The following is a 21593-nucleotide window of genomic DNA, read 5'->3' as shown; positions in this document are numbered from 1 at the left end:
GCACACACTCACTGTGGTCTATTATACAAAGACATATTAGCAAATGGAAAAAAAGTCAACACAAGTCTTTAAAACATATTTTGAATGTATATATAAAAATTTTATATGGAAGTTCATTCATGACCATAAAATAATAGTTTGACAAATAAACAAAAAGACAAAACAAAACAAAACAAACTCAGGATTCACTTACTGGCTTTTTCTAGAGCTTTCAATCACATCTCTTCCTCAGCAGATGGAATTTACTTAGTTGTCATGGAGATAGCTTAATTGTCAACAAGTTTCACACTTCACTTCGCATGAGATCAAACTCCATCTGCTGAGGAAGACCATGAGATGTGGTTGAAAGTTCCAGAAGAAGCTATCAAGTGAACCATGCATTAGTATTTTTTTAATCATTTGAAAATTAAATAATGCATGACATAATAATACAATTAACTGCCATTTATAAAGGTAATGTCATAACGTTTTGTTTTTTTAATAGAAACATTTAAAATTATCTGCAATTAATCACTTTTGTGTTTTAAAGTGCTTCATTTTTTAAATTTATAATCAGACAATTTACAATGCAAGAGTAAAAAAGTGCAGAATTATCTGAATGGCACATTTCAGACTCTTTTTAGTTGTATTTTCAACCTTTTCACACACACACACACACACACACACACACACACACACACACACACACACACATACATGTTTATGTATATATTTATTATACTGGGATAAGGAAGCTGAAGATGAAGCTGCCAGGCAAGAGGGAAAGAAGAAGGCCAGATAGGAGGTTTATGGATATAGTGAGGGAAGACATGCAGGTGGTTGGCACAACAGAGGAAGATGCAGAGGACAGGAAGAGATGGGAACGAATGATCCGCTGTGGCGACCCCTAACGGGAGCAGCCGACAAGAAGAAGACTTTTCGACCTTGTCACAGAGTAACTGCTGCAGAAGAAGAGGTACGTAGTATTGCAAGCTCTTATCTCATAACCTGCTAGTTTTTTTTTTTAAATGACAAATAGAGAAAAAAACAGCTTAATTTTCTTGAGTGGATTTCCACATTCAGTTTAAAGTCTCTTGTAAATTGCGCGTTCACGCGGGTTCTCCTGGCCAGCCCAGTATCCCAGTGCGCTCGCCCCCGCGGCAGGCTGTGTGGAAAAAACTGCAGCGGCTGTTACCGGAGCCACGCAGAGAGGAGCTGTGTGCGAAAAATCACTCGCACTGGCACAAGAGTTGAGCTGTACACTCTCGGACTGTCGTTGTTACCGCCGAACACGACGTTGTCAAAACCGGGATTTATGGTTGCTAAGAAGCCGTAGTATCGACGGGGAGATCTCCGGCGTCTCAAAGGTATGGAAAAGTTAGCTAAGTGTTCCTTTTCCCCCCCAAAATTGAAAGTGTCTCAGCCACAAGTCTCGTCTCGGCTGCCAAGTTCCAGTTTGTACAGTAGGGGAATGCCGTGTCTTTGCGAATAAGCTAACGGCTCAGTGGGTTGTAACGTTTACGCTTATTGTCAAAATTTATGCAGTTCACATGCAGGGGATGCGAGTACAGACAGCAGGAGAAGTTTGCTAGCCGTTGTTTGCTTCTCAACAAATTGAATGATATCTGCGTGCCGACTTCGTAACGTTGCAACATAGCTGCTCCTTTGCTGCTGTCATAACTTGAGTGAGGGCTAAAATACCGAGAGGCAACTCAGGTTTGTTCAGAAATGTGATGCTGCTCGTCTTTGGTTTTGTTTTAAAAAAAAAAGTTAGTTTGGCGTTTGTTTAGGAATGAGCCCACACCAAAAAAAAAAAACCTCTCAATGTTTACAGAATGAAATAGGCAGTTTAATTTAGCGCTGCTGACCGAACAGGGGTCCTGGGACCACCAGGGGTCTTTTAGAGGGTAACAGTGGGGAAACGGCTTTATGTTCGTGCTATTTCTCTACACAAAATGTTAATGTAATAAGGTAATGAGAAGAGTGTGAGTGGAAAATGAGTGTTTCACCGTTGCCAGGATCGGAATCAAAATCAGATTTATTGCCAAGTAGGTAATCAGATTACATATACGGAATTTGTCTCAGCGGTGTTGTGGTGAGTAGCAGTCAAAAACATATACAAAATTAAGAAATCTTAAATAATATAAAAAAGGAAAGACTTTACAATAGAAGAAAAATGTTAAATATATAGTATACTCTGATGAGAGGAGCAGCTACAGATTGAATTTTGAATATTAAATAATTAGATGGTTGCTCTCCTACCTGCAGAAAATACATTTATTTAAGTTATATGCAACAATCTTACAAAAAGTTATCCATTGCCAGGTTATTAAAACTCATACAAAATGTGCCTCTCCTCTCCTGTAGATTTTTATTATTTGACTGGCATGTTTGTAAAAATAATTCTTCATTTAAAAATATAGTTTACCTGTAAACAAGTGAAGGGCGTTATACTGCCTTGTCCTCCTTTTTTCCAATCAAAGAACTGTCTGTGCTCCCTAACCTAAACTTCCTAAACATGACGACCTTTGTTTGGCCCATGACGAGCCATTTACGCAGGACTGCAGAGTGGAACATGGGTTAGCTGGTGCCTTACATACAAAAGCTGCCAATATTTACATTACATCAGGATTTGATACTAGCATTAAGTGTATTGCATGGCATGTTTCTGCCTCTGTATATAACTGACAGTGTTAAATAACACACACAAAATGTACCCGAATGAGCACTGCATTGAATGTATCAATAAAAACAGCTTCTCTATGTTGCTTGTTAACTTCTAACTAAAAATGGAAATCAGGCATGAAGACTCTGACAAGTGAAGACAGAAATTAAGTTTTAATGCAGGTGTTTAAATGAGCCAATTAAAAAATGTGAAAGTTTTATTTTCACCTGTCAATATCTGTATTCCCAGGTTAGTGTTGAACCGTCTTTATCTGAGAGGCTTCTGCTAAAAGATTCAAGACTAAATCTTATAGTGCAGTCAGTTTAATGATAAGGCCTTATCATGAATTGAAAAAAAAGTAGCTCAGGTGTGATGTACGCATGCGAAGAACAATTTTAAAAGTTTAGTTTTGTGTTCTGAGTGGCATCGGTAAATATTTTGTCTTCACGTCAGGTGGTAAACAATGAACAATGAAAAATGCACATCACATCTTCCTGGTGACATCTTCAGATAGCTTGTGTTGTTCGACCTACCGTTCAAAGCAACAACCAGTTAAAGTTTGGCATTTTAATGACTAAAATAGAATGAAAACAGCTGCAGATGAATTTTACGTCAGTCGTCTAATCAATTAATCGCCTAAACATTTCAGTTCTAGGTGTTGAGAGCTTGACAGTGAGCAGCGGAGAGTGTAATGTACACTGTATATACAGTATGTGAGCTAATTGCTCATCCAGCGTCATCAAGTCATCTGGCAGATATTTCCACAAAAGTCACACATGTGCGGGACAGGCTCGGACCTCAAGGTGGGATGTCACTTTAGTCAGCTGTAGAGAAAAAAAAAAAAAACATCATTATCAGACTCCAAAAACCCATAAATGTCAAACCCTGTGCAGCTGGAATCTGCAGTATCCTTTATTCTCTCATTAATACGCATTCAACCCCTCAGTTTAGGTCATGTGAAGAATGTGTTTGTGAAAGTGAAACATGCTTCAGTTTCAGTGTCAAAAGTTCAGGCCAGTGAAAGTTGAAGTGCATCACCGCTCGTAACTGTCCGTTCTTTGGAAACAGACACCGGGGCTCTTGATAAAAAAAACGAGATCTTCTTTGTGTGCGACTGTAGTTTTCAGTTCTTGTTTTTACTTGCTCCCTGCTCTTGTTTTGATTACCACTGGTGAGTTGACAGTGTCAACAAAGGCAGGCGTCTGACATTGTTACTTCTTCACCTGTTTAAAGCGGATGAGGGGTGGGGTGGGGGGGGGGTTTTGCCGAGATTTGCCTTCTGATAATTGCCCCGCGGATGCCTGTTCCCAAAGTATGCGGAACAAATATTTGTTGGATTATTTCCGAGATTTCGGGATTGTGAACATACCTGACATTCTTTGCGGTGAGCGATGGGGGGAAGATAGTGATTTTGTGGTGATGTTTATCTGTTGTATTCTGCAGGGCTGCAGAGGTGTCGTGATTTGCAGGATCGTTTGAATGACATGAGATGGAGTCTGACATCGAAATACAGTCGTGGGGTATATTTCTAAATGATATAAGTGATTTCACGGCAGCTGCTTAACAGTCACTGTTTTATTTGCCTTTCACCTTTTTGTTTGCCTATCACAGACATTCAGCCGTAGTATTGATCTACCCTGTGACAGCGGCGTGTTAGAAGAGATGACATTAATCTGACATAAATTACCTTTTTCATTACAAAAGGCTCCTTTTTTTGTGTGTGTGTGTTATACAGGAATGTCATGGATGACTCACTGCGGCCTCCAGGCATATCTTGAAATGGCAGTGCAGTGAGATGTTCACAATGTGTCCCGTCACATTGTGAATTGAGATGAAAGTTGTTTCTGTTTGCCAGAAAGATCAATGACCCGGAGCTTGAGCTTATCTAAGGCTTTCCACTGTTTGTTTTTCAAATAGATACCCCATACATGCTTAGAAAGAGACTAATGCCAGTCACTTGATGAAAAAACCAAAAAAAAAAAAAAATTAGCTTGTTTTGTTCAACCGAGTCCACGACCCGAAGGTAGAGCCGCAGAGGAGTAAGAGAATGATATTTTCATACGAGGAGTCTTAGAAACGACATAAACAACTGTCAAAATTAATTTGACGCTCGGAAACAGTTTGTGTCGATTAATTGACGTTCAATTAGCTTCGACCCACAACAGGTGCAACCCGAGTAGCGGATCGATATTTCTCAAAAGCTCAGTATGTGCAGAGTCTCCGACCGCAGCTGGTTGTGTTTTACTTCACTCCATCATGCAGATACATTACTTGTGTTGCGTTTAATGTTTGTTTTTCTGAAAGATGGAACAAATGTTTCTATCTTCTAATACACTAATCAGCTTGAAGCTCGAAGTGCGATGGTGCTGGATATTAAAGCATCATTACTGCACAGCAAATCTGCTCTATGAAAACACATTCTGCTGTATTTTTGGCATCGAAGCAAAGCGTGTTTATTGGTTAATTTGAGTGTAATAAGCCATTTTAAGACGTTTGTGTGCAGCGCTGTGGTGCTTTTGAATCTATGCTTTTAATTTTAACACATTGATTTCCAAATGGAATATATATTCCTAAGACATAGCTAATAGTATTTTTGAATTAAACTATTGAATTATACATGTGTACAGGCTTCAGTCTACTTGATAAACATGAAATAATGCACCACCCTTCAACAGTAAATAGTGCAAAACCTTTCAGGAATAAAAAAAAAAGGTAAATTCTGAATTATGATAGGTAGAAAAACTGTGTGTTCCAGATAAAAGGGACGTTGCAAAACTGCAAAATGTATGATATCAGATGGAGTTTTCAGCTCTGGTATAACTGATCTCAGTGTACCTTATTCGTGCACACTCTCTCGGATTATTTGTAGCCTGGGATTAAAGGCAGCGCATGATATTAGACACCCATCATTCCAAACATGTTTGCTGGCAAATAAGAAAAAAAATGAATCTCAGAAACAGTTGTTGTCTAGAGAGCTCAGTGACATAAATAACAGATAATTCCTCGGTTGACAGAGTGCATGTGTACGTGTGGGCTCTGAAAAAGATCTGTGAAGGAAGTGTCATGTGACACCGTGACCCTCGACCTCTCCCTTTGCCCTCAGCCAGAGTTTGAGCTAGGTAACAGGTGTGACCCGGAGGTTAAGGAGCCCACACTGGCGCACACAAAGAGGGGCCAGTCGCAAAAGAACAGTAGTGTTACTCACACCAGATGCAGATCTCATTAATGTAGTTTTTCAAAATTGGATTTCTGTGACGCATATCCCTCATGTGATGTTTTATCCAAGTCTCTGACTCAAGCCTTTGACTTCAGCAAATAACTCTACTTTGTGAGCTGTAATAACTAGTGTGATATCATTTAAAATGAATGGCCTCTCAATCCAAGTTCATACAGCTCTCTTTCTGAAATGTCTTTGAACAAGGCGGTGGATCTCTACTTACCCCAGGACCGCTGTTTCTGTAGCTAGACCAGCGCTGTGAAACCACCTGTGGAGGGGGACAAGTCGAATAACAATTTCTTCATGAAGATCAGCGGAGTGCCACATGAATATCTTGGTTTCTGATATTCTTGCTATTCATCCCAGTATCCCACTCCGCGGTTTTCCCCCTGTACACATGAATAAATGATCAAATTGAGCAGAAAATGTTGTAAAAACTCATTAGTTGACTGAAAAAAGCTGCCGTCGCTAAATGATAGGTTTGTTAAAAATGTTTAACAAACATTTGTGAGATGGGTAATTAGGCTAAAGGTCTAAAGATCAGTATAACACTCCAGCATATCTTGAATTCAACCCCTACAAAGCAAAACCGCAGTTAGGTCTTTCCAAATGTCACACTGCTTTTCGATAAACAACATTGTTCTCGTTTTACACCATCAGGAATTTGACCATGTAGTTTACCCTCAAACAAAACACTCCAGGTTTTAGAAGGTCAGTGGAGCCTGATAAAAGTGCAGTTCGGGCTGGAAGCCACGTCTAAAAAACTTCAGCTCTGTCTGCAATCAAGGCAGAGTCGGAGCCCAGTTGCGTTTTGTTTTGGCTCTCTGGCCTTGATATAATTCGTGTTGGCAGCTCCAGGTCGTGGCTTACACAGAGTACATTTTGCAGCTATCAGGCAATAACACGGCACCTACCAAAAGTCGGTGTAGTGTCATCTTAGTCATCCAGGTGGGAAAATGTCAGAACAAATTAAAGTAACCCACTGGACTCCAGGAGTCACTCAGATGAACGGTGCAATTATCATATTATTTGTTCGACACATCCAGCAGATAATAGATGTATTTGGATTACCAAAAGCCTTCTTTTTAATGAAATATAATCTCTGTTTCTTTATGAAATTATTTTTATGCTGGAGTTCATCAACTGTGTAGTAATACAACCTGATCAGATGAAGATACAGTTGACATTTTCACTTGACTACTTGTATGTGACATGGCAGCAGTGTCATGCCGGGTTCATACAGTCTCAGCGTCATGAGTAATTTTCATATCAGTCTTCGATCTGCGGCTCAGAAGAAGATGGTGGATGATGAAGGAACGGATCAGAGTGGCACTGGGATCTTATCTCAAACCAGGAGGCATCTACTCTTGTCAGGGTATTTGATCTGAGAGAGAGAGAGAGAGGGGGCATTCATCACTGTCTCACCAGCCTCCTTATATTTGCTCATGTCTCCTTGTGTGTCTGTGTGACCGTTAGCGTGCTCATACCGATGTTGTAAATGTGCTCAAACAGGCATTAAAGCAGTAAAGTGAGATAAGGGCTTTGAAAAAGCTTGGCAAAGATTTGTTCCTGAAGGATGCACGTTCCCATATAACTAGCTAAATTTAAATAGCAAAATAAATAGCAAATTTTCTTCTACAGTATTGCAATAAATGTGAATTTTTTAATGCTAGGAACTATGTTTTATTCTTGGGATTTCATTCAATGTAGTCTAATAAGGTAGATATTAATTATCAGGTTCTGACATAACTAATAGCCCTATGGCCCAGGGCCAATAAAAGTTTATGTAGGGTAAGTTGATTGGCCAATCGGAGACATGAAAGAGAAATAAATTGGGGTCACTGGCCAGGCTGCCTGAGCATGAGACCAGGTTTATGTCACCGCTAAATGATGAACGCCACTGCTGAAATTTCACATTGTACATAATAATCACAACGCATGCGAACCATGCGCACTATCTCCACTTCGAACAGCTGATTGGAGCTAGTGGGGAGAAAATGCCGTGTTTGCCTCTCCGTCTCTTTCCTCTGCTCTCCGTCAGTGTGTGTGTATGCACGAGGGCGGGGAAGAGAACTTCACTGTTGTATGTATTATCTATACAACGAATTAATCACCAAAATTATGGAAAAAAGTTATTATCAGTTTTTGGCTGCCGGGCCGGTGAAAAACTCTGATCTACTGCCAATGTTACATTGGACACTGATTATTGATAAGCTTGATAGTCAGGTGTTTTCATTCCGAAGATGACTTGCAGGTATTAATGCCACTAATTTTTACTGCATGACTTTGTTTTCTTTGTAGCATGAGAGCTGATCAGTTTTAAATAGTTTGAAATGTTTCTGTTTGACCTTTTAAAGGAATGTTGACTCGGTAATCATTAGTGAATATCTGAAAAACTCAAGGTTATGCCTTTGCTGATAAGCTATTAGCTAAGGTGTTGACCCTGAAAATTTCAGTCTAATTAGCTAATAGTTGAGGTTACGATTTTGTAATGAAATAAATAAACTGTTGAATTAATCAACAGCAATGCCAAACTGTAGTTAAGATACTCATATCTACAAAATACTTTTACGAGTAGATTGCACGTAGATAGGTGCAGTTTTTCTTTAATGAGTAATGCATTTTTCTAATAAGTCTTTGTGCCACAGCTGTTTTGTTATGCATACATATGAGGGCTATAAGCTTATGTGTTGACCTTAATGATTTAACTCAGCTTAAAGCTGGACGCTGCTGCTAACCCCCTTGTCAAACTTTGTCCTTTCACCAGAGCGTGTGATTTAAAACCGTGTCTCCTCCTCTCAGGGCAAGCAGAGTTCAGCTATTCAGGATATCGCAAAGTGACTTAATGGGCTAAAGCTGTTGGACTCAGTGATTTAATGGTGTCAGATATTCTCCTTTTGAACTGAATAGTGGGTGTGGGATAGACTACTCCAACCATCATCATCATCCTGTGGGGTCCATAAAACAAAGCTGAACCGCGGCCAGCGGGTGACGTAAGGCCTTTTCATTGTTGACGTCTTCCAGACCTCTCACCTGTCTCTCCGCTTGTAAAAAAACACCATGATGTCTCGTTAATGTCTGTTTAATAGCTGATTGATGTGGGTCATGTCAGACATTACGTTAGCTGTTGCTTTTGGCAGTCAGTGGAAAGCCTAACTGATGATAACGTGGCAGTACGTAGACCGAATGCCATTTCTGATTTGAAATGACCTGATGATTCATTTCTCTCTCAAAGCCTTCTAGGAGCATTTACATGTTTGAATATGTTCAAAGGAAAACTGTAGATCTTGGCAATAGGTTGGATATACGTTTTATACATACATATATATAAGTGGCAGTGTCAGGAGGCAGCCAGCTCTTCAGCACTGGTGTCGGTGGCTCGCGCAGGGCCGAAGATGATAGTGTTCAAGTGCCTCTCCTGGATTTTGTAGAGCTTAGAAATTCTCTGCTCCAACTCAGATTATCTTCTCACCGAGACAGACTCAGCTCTCTCAGCCAGACGGTGAGGTAAAGTGGAGTCATGGCTCCTTGAGCGCATTTTACTCGGACATCTCAGTAACAGCACTAATTATTAGAGACTTCACTAATTTGTATTCTTCGCATGCATCCACACACTGTATATACACACACACTCTGGCTTCAAGTAGACTCTCTGAACCTCAAAACCAAAAACTTCATTTGGAGATTCCTTCAAGCGTCCACTCCAGCTGTGTCGCATTCCAAGCTTGATATGTTCTGTTATGTCTCAGGCTCCCACTAACTAACACAGCAGTAGACTGGGAATATTAAGTGATGTTGTGGCTGAATAAAAAGTGATACCATATTGCCTGGTCTGTTTGTCTGACATGGGATCCCTGTAAGTTTTTAAATGAAATGCTTATTCCTCAACAGTAGAAACTTAAAATGGGAACAACTGGTTTATAATATGTTAGTTAACTTTGCCAGCTAGCGTGCAAAAGGCAACAGTCTTGTTTCTTTAGTAATTGTCCATGATATAACAGTGATAGTACCCTCTGAAGATGCCTTGTTCTGCAGTACTGCATATTCAGCTAATTGACTTAGCATAAGCAACATGCATACTCAATACTGACTTACTCTGTAAAGCATCAGCAGAAGCTGGCGAACGTAACCTCAGTGTCATCTGATGGCCAGGAGCCATTTATTATTGATTGGTTTGGATGTTTAGGCCACAGTTAACAACTCATTGACTGGTAACAAAATGACCATACAGTCTATTCAAATATCCCACCTATAGTACAAACTCAACTAGACATTAAAACCTAAAACAACTGTTGTCTGATGTCTATAGCTTGCTTTATTTCCAACTGTTGAAATAGTGTCAGAATAAAATATTGTTTCTCAGAGTTTTGCAATCCCAGGGCCTTCTACTTCCCTCAATCTGACAACTAACAGAGCTGACACCCTGAGGCTGGAACAAGAGATGGCCAATAAAAACCTAACAATATGTGGTGAGAGATCAAAATCTCTCTATGAATCCAGTTTCCAATTTCATGTAAAAGTAAAAACGCCTCGAGGCTCGGTCCCACAGTTCTGCATTTCTGGCGATTAAATCTGGGTGGGGATGGATATGGGGTAAAGCAAATAACTATGAAGTACAAATAAAATCCACTATCGACATTGTGCTTAAAGGGACATGCAGCCACATGTATTTTAATCTTACCTAGCATGCATGCACACCTGCACGTTTACTCTTTTAAATTTGTAATGCTGCTATCATCATGTCTCTCTGGAACAGGTGAAAAATACCCCCCCTGCACAAATTGTGTTTCTCCAGTTAGGCTTTTGATCTCAACTTCTCCAGTTAGGCTTTTTTTTTTTGAGTGTTGGCACCAGTCTGGCCCAGTAGCTACTGCTTTCAGGGACTTTTACACTGGAGAAAAGTGCTACAACTCTCCAGACAAAGCCTGTGCAGAGAGAGAATGCCTTCTCTGACTTGGGTATGTTTTCATTATAAAGCAATTTCTCACATTTCTGTGCTTCATCTGTTTTATCTGTTATCTGAATTTTTTGGTTAGAGCTTGAAAAGCAGTTTAGACAAAAAAAAAAACAAAAAAACCCCAACATGATTTCAAACTTTCAACTGCCTTGACACTGTATTGAGCTCCATATATGGTAGGATAAACCTCCCTTGCAGGATATGTGATGATCTATCTACACAAGTATTTGTTTGAGTTAAGGCAAGGCATCCGTGATTGGTTGTGGCAATGATGAGGCTAAAACAATTCTGGCTCGCTCAAATGTGCGAGAGCACAGCAGGGCACTTGTTTTTGGCCACGTTTTGACCTCACTAACTCTCCTGGACTCACCCCTGCAAACCTAAAATAACTTGCTACGTGTTGTGCTGAAATCTCTCAGACATACCTTGCTGATGTTGGACTTGTTTACCATGGTGAACCTGAGCTCTGCCTGCTGTTAGAGATTACAGGCCTGGATGAGGGCTACGTACAAGCTTCAATACTATCTCCAACATTAATCTAAAGCACCCATCTTTCAAGATGAAGTGTGGAGGGTTTTCGGAGATGGCTTGTGTGAGTCTGTATGTGTGTGCTTGTCGGTTATCAGAACATTCATCAGTTACACAATTTTGCAGTAGGAAACTTCAACTGTGCTTTTTTTTTCGGAGCTTGATTTTTGCAGAATTTCCTTTAGTCGTGTGGATTTTATTCTATGAGGTCTAAATATTCCGTATCGTTGTTAATTTGCATCTTGATGAAGCTCAGTGGAATACAGAAGTCTTATAAATTACAGATGAGATGGATGGAGGCGGTGGGTGTGGTGCTTCTCTGCAAATCCACACTTATTAATGGCTCTTCCTGACACTGCAAATGTACAAAAACCTTCCTCCACTGTTCTGAACGCTAAACTAGGTCATCGTGACTCACTTATTTCCATCCAAATGTGAACTATAGAAACGCTTTGCTTCTTCTTATCTCTTGTTCTTACAATAAGACCCCTTGTCTTTTTTTTTTTTTTCATGGCAGTTTCTAATCTTGTCCTAATTCAGTGATAGACAAGGATGACTTTAATACAGCTGTGCCTCAGCTTCGGCTGATTCAAGTTATTAGGAACATTGTACCAAGTAAGTTTTGAACCGCATAGCTGACAGAAATAAACGCTGCCAGTGCAGTGTGGCTACTTTCTGATCACAGTATTATTACTATATCAAGCTGCAGAGACCATCAAGCAAAACATAATGACATATTAACCCAACATGATTTATACTGTGGGCCAGTGTTGGCACTGTTAGAATATTGTCACCCATTAAAATAGTAAGGGATACTAGGAATTGTTAGGTAATATGGCCACTATCCCAGTATTCATGAGAACATATTCAGAACCATTATATATTGGCTTATGTATACAAAATTGTATTTGTTGTTGCACTAAACTGTAAAGCTGGATTTATATATCAATTGTTGGTGGAACCACTGCAATACTGGTCAGATGTATTGTATATGACCAGTTATACTTCCCACAGTAACTGGTTCTTCAATACACTTTGTGATATAGAGTGACAAAGGGAAAGTTTTCCTTATCTTACTGAATAGGAGACTATTGTTGTGCAGTTGTGTGTTCTTTCATTCACTGTGATAAAGTAAATACAGCGAGCAGAGGGTTTGCAGTGGCTTTGCTATGTGTGTTATTGAAATGGAGACAATTACTGAGCTGTTTTAAACTTGCTAAACGTTGTCGTCACTATCAACAGTCTCCGTCAGAAACTTCAAGGAGAGAACACACGCATCCAGAGCTGACCGGTCACAATTATTGCGGTCTTCACGCGGTATCTCCGTAACTGCCGGAGCCCTGACGTGTAGTTATATTTTTGAGGGTCGGCATGTCAGCTATGGTATATCCTACAGTGTGGCTATAGAGCCTGTGCACGTAACCCCGTAAGGCAGAGCTACAGTTTAAATTCCCCTTGAGCCTACTGGAGGCAATCATCTTGTAAAACGCTAAATGTTAAATATTCTTTAAAGTGTTTAATTCAGAGTTGTGAATAGCGTAGACAACAGAGTATCACAATATTAAATCATCACAATTAAATTCCAGTGGTAGACACATTGTTAATGAGTGCACACACACATAGATTTGAGAAATTTAGATTTTCAAATGAGTGTCAGGCTCAATAAAGCAGGAAGGCTCTGATCATTGAAATTATGCTTCTTTTGAATATGAACTGAGAGCAAAGCAAAGGCTGTGCAGCTAGAACAATACATTTAGTAGCAAAACATAGAAAAATCACACCTTACATTATTTGTCACCCAGCATTCCAGAGTTGTTAAGAGATTACGCAACATTCACAGCGAAAATGCATCTCAGCATTCACTACCTCACCACTTGTAAACAAACATCCCCTGCCTGACCTTGCCTGACACAGCAAGACTCTTTTCCGCAAATAATCTCGTTGGTGCTGCTCAAATTAAATTTGCAGACTCACCCCATTTTCAACCGCCCGACTGAGTGAGGGCTCATCTCAAATTACCTGTTTAACTCATAGACCCCCCCCCCACCACCCCTCCCCTTTTAGTCTCTCTCTCACACACACACGCACACACGCAGCCCCTCCACGCTGTGATCTCATTAGCAATAATAGTGCACGCCGTACCTCTGTGACAGTACCTCTCCCCCCCCGCTTGTGTAAGTACTTGTCGATAGGTGCGACATGATCTGGATCACATGGCGATCGAAATGGCCAGAAAACTAACAGTCCCATTCCTTCAGACCCTGGCCCACACCCCAGCCCATACCACAGCTATATCAGGCTGGAAGGCCGACGGGGGGGTGGGGGGCGGGGGGGCTCCTGGCTGATTGTCCGTAGGGGATGAGACGAGCGTGACGTGTCCGTCTGAGAATGGTGTGAAAGAGGGCACGTAGCCCTTTGAGGAAAGAAGAAACGGAAGTCTTTATTCAGATTAGAGGAGCAAGTTTGCTGATTCGGTGTTTTGAAGTGACTGCTTAGTTGTGAAACTTCCATGTGCGTGAGTGTGTAACTGTGATAGCAGGTGGGTGTCCTGCCCAGATATTGGCATTCAGCCATTAGATCTGGGCCACGGAAGGAGGAGGAAGAAGAGGAGGAGGAGGAGGAGTTTGGAGCACTATGATCCAGAGGACTGTTGACTGACAGGAACAGTGGCTGTGCACAAACCGGCCAGCGAACATGTGGCTGGCAAACAAGTCTACAGCACATTAAGCTCCAGCATTCATATGATTTTATACGTCTGGACTCATATTGTAAGATCAAAGTGAAAACGCGATGTTGAAACATAAGGATCGCTTTATCCCTCGGTTTCTCTCTGGCACCGTTAACGCACGCTAAAGGCGGAGTTCTAGTCTAAATTGTGAAAGTGTGTTTGTTTTCTTTGCTGAAGAAGAGAAAAGATGTAAATGGAGAATATATAAACACACACACACACACTTATATTTACTCTGGCATGCATATTTCTCCCTTGTGCCAACACATCTTCTTCCCTCTGGGCAAGAGTAGAACACCTGCACCGACACGTGATGGGAACTCGGAGAGATCAGAGGAAACCCTTTCTGTGTTTGTTTTTTTGTAGTGTTAGGAAAGCACGGTGGCTCTTTTGAGGTGGATGGAACACTTGAAAGGACTGAAATACCTAGGTTTGGAGATGATAACATTTCTTACACCGTAAAACGTCCCTGTTTGTGTTATCGTTTCTGTTTATCGTGCCGTTGGGAATGTAAAACATATCCAGTTGTTTGTGTAAACGTAGTAAAAAAAAAAAAAGAGTGAAAAGCACCAAAACAGTTGAATACAGCTGTTGTTCTTCTTCAGGGTCATTGAAATCTGCTTTTTAGACTTGCTAAACTCTATTAACTTCATTTATATTATATTATAATATAACTTAAATGTGATCTGGTTTAAATTAAACATTCATTTCCTGTATTACTGTGCAGAGAAAATACTGATTGAGCCTAAGTTAGTCCACTGTTTTTAAAGGAGCTTGAAATTGGCTAATTTACACAAGCGTGCACACACTACATATAGCCATACTCACCCTATATGCACCAACACTCCTTTTAATTAAAAGCTATCTCTTTTGCGCACATGCTCACGAATCCCCCCTATTACATCTCAGCTACTTAAGCAAGACATGTTAATTTATTTTTACTGTCTAAGCGAAAATTAGTCTCGTGTGGAAGCATGACAGAAACGAGGACATGCATATTAATCAAGCTGACTTTCTTCATAAAAGGGCTTTAATTAAACAGGTTTGTCACCGAGTCGATTTATGCGACAGTAAAGGGCATAAAAAAACGAATAATGACTAGAGCAAACACATCAAATATTAAATGAGGTCAACACTTTTGTTTCTTAGTGTGTGTGTGTATGCTAAAAACCTAAATTTGCTCCTTGTGGTTTCAATTCAATGTCAGTTACATTTGCAAATCTCTCTCCTCCTTTCTTATTGTAATCAAATGCATCACCGTTCTGGATAGATTATATATAGATTATAACCATTGGTGATTGCTTTCAGATAATTTGCTTTCAACCAAAATAAAAGCAGCAGGTAGCTTGTATACTACAGCTTCCAACCAGCATAAATCAGAGAGCAAAGTGTAACATGTCTTAGTGTTTAATTGCTAAGCAGTGCGTTGCAGTGCATGTGCTATAAACACTCTGTTTGCTTTCGCTGAGTTTTCTTGTTGACACCTGATGCCGTTCTTTTAGTCAGCTCAAACAAGCAGCCTTGTGCAACAGGCTGCTTCTTTTCACTCACAGCTTTTACTGTAGCTTTAGCCATTCCATGTTTTATGTCCCCTTCTTATGCTGTCTACTATTCACACACATCGACACCTCCGGTGTGTGATTGGCTATTAACTTGTCAGTCAAATCTTTGTGGGGAATAGAAATTATACACCCACGGTTGTCAAGATGTTGTGTAGATGTTTAAAAAAAATGTGGGTGCATGAAACAAGTAGCCAAGGTTTTAAAGTTGTTTTTTGGAGAGAGGGTAGAGAATGGTGTTCTCAGGCTGGATACAAAAACCTGTATGCCACAATACCGATGTATATTTTTGTGAAAATAACAGCAAAAAACATGTTTTTTTTTTTTTTAAGAGAAACAAAAATCTAAACCCAAATCGATCTCTTTTAAAGAGTGTACTCTCTTATTAGCAGGTTGCATCTTCTGCGGGCTGGATTTTATTAGGAGGTGATGTTATTATCTCTCCTTGCACAGCAAATGGGAGTTCTGTAAAAGAATATGGCTGATGATTTTCTATATTCTGTATTTAATGAGATGTTTAGAAATGGCTCCAAAGCTGTTATTAGTCATTGGAGCCATTTTTACCTAAAACTACCATAATCTTCATGGTCACCAAGTGCAACGATGTGGTTCATTGACTTATTTTTAATAGTTTTTGGACAACAACAGAAGTCTACAGCACAGAGGAATATGATATATTAGGCTTTGGATGCACACATAATACATGTAAGAAGTTTGAGTCCATTGTTGGTTTACTCTGCACATGAGATTTGTTGACAATAAGAAAAATATAGAAAATTGCTGTCTATATCCTTTGAGCTTCCAACATGGCTCCAGCCTTTGAATTCCATTACTGATTCAGAATTACCAACATGGGTCTTTCACAGGCCTCTGAATTCATAAAGACATCTAGTGCAGGGATTCCCTGCAAAAGAAGCTCTTTTAAGAAGCTCAGTGCAACTTTGCTGAAAAAAAAAAAAAACTATTTTTCTGGCACGATAATGATTGTAAAGTGAGACATGGAGCTTGAGGGAGAGAGGGGGATTATCTTTGCAATTAGCTTTACAACAGCCCGTAGTGTGAATTCAACTCCACACATTGATACTCCATACGAAGGCTACATCACGCCTCCGGGTAGCAATAAAACTGCAACATTATGGCCTTGCACAAGTTAATAGGCTTCCCCAGGGAGCGTGTGCTTGATCCTGATTGATGTCTTTAAGCCACCCTATTGAGTTTACATCACTCCGTGTTTTATCTGCCTTGCTTCAAGTGGAGACAGTTTTAATGGTCAGTCTGTGTTTTTCTGTCTAAACCAGTTCTGCATTTTCTTTGTACTAACTGGAGTTTCTAGAGCTCTGGCGAGTCTGGCCGATCTGTAATTAGTGCCAACCATGAACAACCGGAATCCCGCTGAGCGCTGCCACGGGTGGCTGCCCTCACCACGACAATCTGGAGTTACCCTTTTGTCCTGGGATGTGTCTGATGTAGAGCCAGCTGCCCGCCCTGGGAGTTGAGCAGTGGGACCGATAATATGGAGAGAGGGGAACAGAAAGCTGGGGAGTTGTGAAGAGAACAGGGATGGAGAAAATGTATAAATACTACTGAAAGAAGAAGAAATGGAGGGAGGGGGGAGCTGAATGTACCTTGTAAAGACTGTGTTAAAAGAGGCACTTGTTAAGTAACTTGTATCCAGGAGATGTCAGAACCCTTTTCTGTCCTCCTGCAGAATCACATTTAAATATAGTGTCTGATGCCATCTAAATGTGATGCAGGTCCTCGGCTCTTGGAACAGCACGGATGCTTTTTTCTGCCCTGGCTCCAAGATGCACAATAATGACATCATGGTTAATGCACAGGGGTAGCTCTCCATTCCAGTCGTTTGTCTAGTCGCTCGGCTCACACTCTTATTCTTTGACAAATATTAAATCCACTCAGTCACTTGTCACGGCCTTACCCAGGCTGTATTTTCCTCTAGATGCTTGAGTCATGACATAATCCTTTCACCATGGAGACAGGTTGGCTGGCTTATTGGTGGGCTAGGTTGATTTGTGTCTGAGTCTTTTGTTAGTGGTCATTTAATATGTCTTTTGTTTGTTTATTTTTGGAAGGGGGTGCAGTTTTACATCTCAGAATACTTATTTTATACTTAGTATATTATCTATTAATCACTATATGAAATGCATTTTAGATGTAGACACTTGATATAAGCTGAGATGCCAGATCAGAAACATTTGAAAATTCTTTCTTTGCAGCTGCATTGTTTCTCAAAACTTTTTTCTTTTTTATCCGGATTGTCCAACTTTCCAAACTCTCGTAAAGGTCACGCTGAACCGTAGGTTGTTGTTGTCGTCTTGGGAACAGGGTCCTGGCCTAAAGACATGCTCCGTGGACCATTGCAAACAGTCAGCTGTCCCTCCGGTGGCCTCTCAGCCCACTTAGTCTGCACACACACAACCAATCTAGTCACATTGCTGAGAGGAGGAAACATCTGTGCAATTCATGCAGACACCAGAATGTTTACTGAATGTTGAGGAGGTGCACTGTTTCTGTTCCTGTCTGTCGGTGTAATTTGATGTCTGAGAAGATACTGTATTTGTGTATATTTTCTAGGAACTGCAGTTAGCCTAGTTGTAGTTAGGACAAAATGCAACATTTTTCCTAATAACAGTTTTAGTCAAGTCAAAAAAATGAATCAGTTTCAGCTGCAGGAGCGGCATTTAGCTTAAAAATACCCAATTGCATCTACGACTGTTCTCTCCCAGAACTTTCTACTAATTTTCTAAAACTCATATTTCTTTGCAACGGTCCGTCTTTCATGAATAGGATCGTGATAAGGTAGCATGTCAATGTCTTTGAAACTTTCTCTCGCCTCACGTTCCCAACTAAGTACGATAATGTCGTTTGTGGTTTGGGTGCTAAGTAAAGTCTTTGATTCAGGCTCTGTTGAGCTTGGCATGTTTCCTTTCCACGGGGATCGCTTAGTCTTAGCTGGAGTCGAAGATCAAAGGCCCCAGTGCATGTGCATAATGTCCAAGGCTCAGGTCTTCAACTTTTTAAAACCTTTCACACTCAGCTATCCCGGCAGATCGACTCAGAATCTCGGTGACGGTCTGAGAGCGATCAAATTTTATGTGGGAAAATTGTCCGTCATGACATCATAACAACAGCTTGTGAATCAAGAATGCCCGGAGAGGCATTATGATACAGGCACAGATTAGCGAGTGGGAATGCTATAATGCTGCTGGGATGCAGTAAAACAGTCTGCATCACAATAGCGTTAGCCTGGTGCGCACAGCTCTGTATCTGTCCTGATTGCCATTGCTTAACTGCCATACAGGGACACATGGAGTTGTTTAGTTTGCTGCCTCGTGTAGAAATAGTGCACAGTCAATTAGAGCCAGAGGAAGGAAGTGGTCACAGCTAAAACCAGGAGCAAAGGGAAGCCCAGGGGAGAATTGGCATGACTGTACTCATATTTTTTAATTTTTTCTCTTTTTAGTTATTATATGTAGGGCATTGCTGGACTTCTAATTTGCAGTTGAACTTGAAAGTGATCTCACTGTTATTGGGACATTTGGTTGCGCTTGATTTCTCTTATACTGTTTCTTGGTCAATCTCAGTGTATGATTATGTTTTACTGCCTTTCTTAGTAAGAATAAACCTCAAACACCAGTCCAATTATAAAACAGTGCCATTTTAAGCCATTAGCATGCTCTGCAAAAAGGTGATCAAGGTATTAAACACTGTCCATTAAAGTGTGATTGAAATATTATATGTACATAACATTAATTTAATCAAAATTGCAATTTGCAAATACTAGGTCTCACCCAAATATGGCCATGTGCACAACACTTACACCTGCATGTGTTCACACAAACATACCCTGTTCACCCCCCCCCCATCCTGCCCACCGGCAGCCAATATTAGTGTTGGATTATGCATTAAAGCCTGAGTCATGTTTAGCAAGTGGACCCTCTTAAAACAAAAAATAAAAAAGCTTTCAGTGTAAACAGACTCCCCACCTCTAAACCCTTGGCTCTAATAGTTTAGAGCCACTAGCTGTGCTCAACACTAACAATTCCTTATATAGCTTGGTTTCTTGCCTGAGCAGACTACAGTATGAAGTGGGCAAAAGCAGAATGCCATGTCTGCAGGGATGAATTTAGGGCAGGGGAGTGGTTCTTGTCTAATTTCTGTTGACTCATGGCTTTTAATGAGAATTGGGACGTGACAGCGTTGCGGAGAATGGCTTTGGAATGGTTCGCTAGTCCGCCGGCGTTATTAATGCACAGTGGCTTTTTGGCTAGCTGATGTGAATGTTTATGAAGCTTATGTCGCATCAAGTGGGTGCAATGTGTTGTCATGGCTCATTCTCAGCTTGGTGCCTCGTAGAGAGGAACTGCCCATGAAAAATCCCTTTTTCATAACAGCTGAACATGTGATGAGATCATTTCAAGATGATGTGTGACCATTTTTTTTGTAGAAAGGGGGAAATTCTCTTTTTGTCACTTTTTTGCCCTCACAGATTATGTTCTTTTGCTCATAGTGACAAAGCAGTCTAGCTTTATATCATATTGAGCTGTACATGCTTGACTGGCAGCAGCTTGAAGCAGACAGGTTTTATAGGTTAGTTCTGTTATGAAATATAGGACCATGATACCTCCACCCCCACCACTGTTAACCCTCACTCCAGTCTCTTTTTCTTGTGGGAGTGATCCACATAGCACGGTACCCGCAAGCCCTCAGTTGTCGTACGAACATCACAGCTCTCTCTGTTGCTCACTTTTGTACAGTCTTAAGTTTTACATACTCAAGACTTTTGAAAACAGCTCAGTTGCTCTTTCCTTGTATAGAAATTTAGATTATAGAGTAACCCAGAGGCCAAACCCTTGTGCAGGAATTACCTTTATGCACTGTTGTAATTATAGGAATTGAAGCAGTGGCACACGCTGTACCTTTTTGTGAATTTGTTTGTAATACCACAATATACTTGTCCCTGAAATTCTCTTTACCTTTTGCTGTATTGAGTATTGAGACATTTGTGAATCAGAAATTGTCCCGTGCTTCTCTTGATTTAAAATGTGAATGTTAAGTCAAAAGTCAAATCTTTTTTAATGAGCCTTTCTCTGTTACTCTTCAGAAATAGGTGCTCATCAGGAGCGCTTAATGGTGACATTAAGCTGACATCTAACCTCTTGTCTCTTGCTCTCCTTGTTTGCAGGCAAATTGGCTGCAGCCTTAGGATGCCCTGTGGCTTTGTCTGAATCAGCTACTTTTGTGACTTTCAGGCCAATAACACTCAAGACAACAGGGAGTCGCATAGCCTGGCAGGTGAGTCGAATCAAACTTTCTATTACCTCTTATTATCTGCAGTAGTGCTGCACAATCAATCATATTAAAACTGCAGGTTTGATTAAACCGTTATACAGTCCTTTTGCTACAAGACATTGGTTCTGTTATTGTTGAATTTGCAAGCAACTTTCTCCCTTAGCAACACTAAAACATGACAAGACTGTGTTACACCATTTAATATACTGAGGGAGGTTTTTATAGAGTTTTCCCTTTTTTCTTCTTTAAGAGTTTGGTTTTAAAACCAAATTGTTACTGTTGTGGGCCTGTAAAGGCTGTTGAGACATTGTGTGATATTGGGCAATACAAATAAACTGCAACACCACAGCAAAACATAACTAATCTAAATTTGTATGTATGCAACCACCTTTAACATCACCACAACTACGCTAGGAAAATTTAGGAAAGTACAGTTTACCAGAAAATTCCTGCCGCCCGGCCACATATAACAGAAGCATAAACAGTCCGTCACATGTTTTTATTTGTTTTATTGTATTTTTGCGGAGACTAACACTATTAAAATTAAAATTAACTATTGTACCGGAAATACTGTAGCACATTATTGGCAAAAAAAAAAAAAAAATCAACACCTTCAGCCTGGCTCTTCATGTTTTGATGTGTTATTCGTT

The 21593-nt window shown here is 40.3% G+C and overlaps 1 protein-coding gene and 1 long non-coding RNA gene across 6 annotated transcripts in view; one reads left to right on the top strand and one right to left on the bottom strand.

Annotated features, from left to right (window-relative positions):
- The first annotated feature begins 778 nt into the window (after positions 1 to 778).
- peak1 (pseudopodium-enriched atypical kinase 1) overlaps positions 779 to 21593 on the top strand; it is a 110525-nt gene continuing 89710 nt past the window's right edge. For 3 of the 5 annotated variants that reach the window (XM_044356131.1, XM_044356127.1, XM_044356128.1), the window contains exons 1-2: positions 1069 to 1346; positions 20837 to 20946. The gene's annotated coding sequence lies outside the window, so the exon portion shown is untranslated. Of the gene's footprint in view, positions 956 to 1068; positions 1347 to 4087; positions 4165 to 20836; positions 20947 to 21593 lie in introns of those variants that run through there. The other 2 variants (XM_044356129.1, XM_044356130.1) reach the window with 2 other exon arrangements.
- Positions 2156 to 7240, bottom strand: LOC122985458. Its single transcript, XR_006404121.1, has 3 exons — positions 7022 to 7240; positions 6085 to 6129; positions 2156 to 3468 (listed from the first exon to the last, which is right to left on the bottom strand). It is a non-coding gene; the product is annotated as an uncharacterized LOC122985458 (long non-coding RNA).

The sequence above is a fragment of the Thunnus albacares genome, chromosome 7 (genome assembly GCF_914725855.1).
Source record: "Thunnus albacares chromosome 7, fThuAlb1.1, whole genome shotgun sequence".
NCBI lineage: Eukaryota > Metazoa > Chordata > Actinopteri > Scombriformes > Scombridae > Thunnus > Thunnus albacares.
This window is presented reverse-complemented; position numbering and strand designations above follow the sequence as displayed.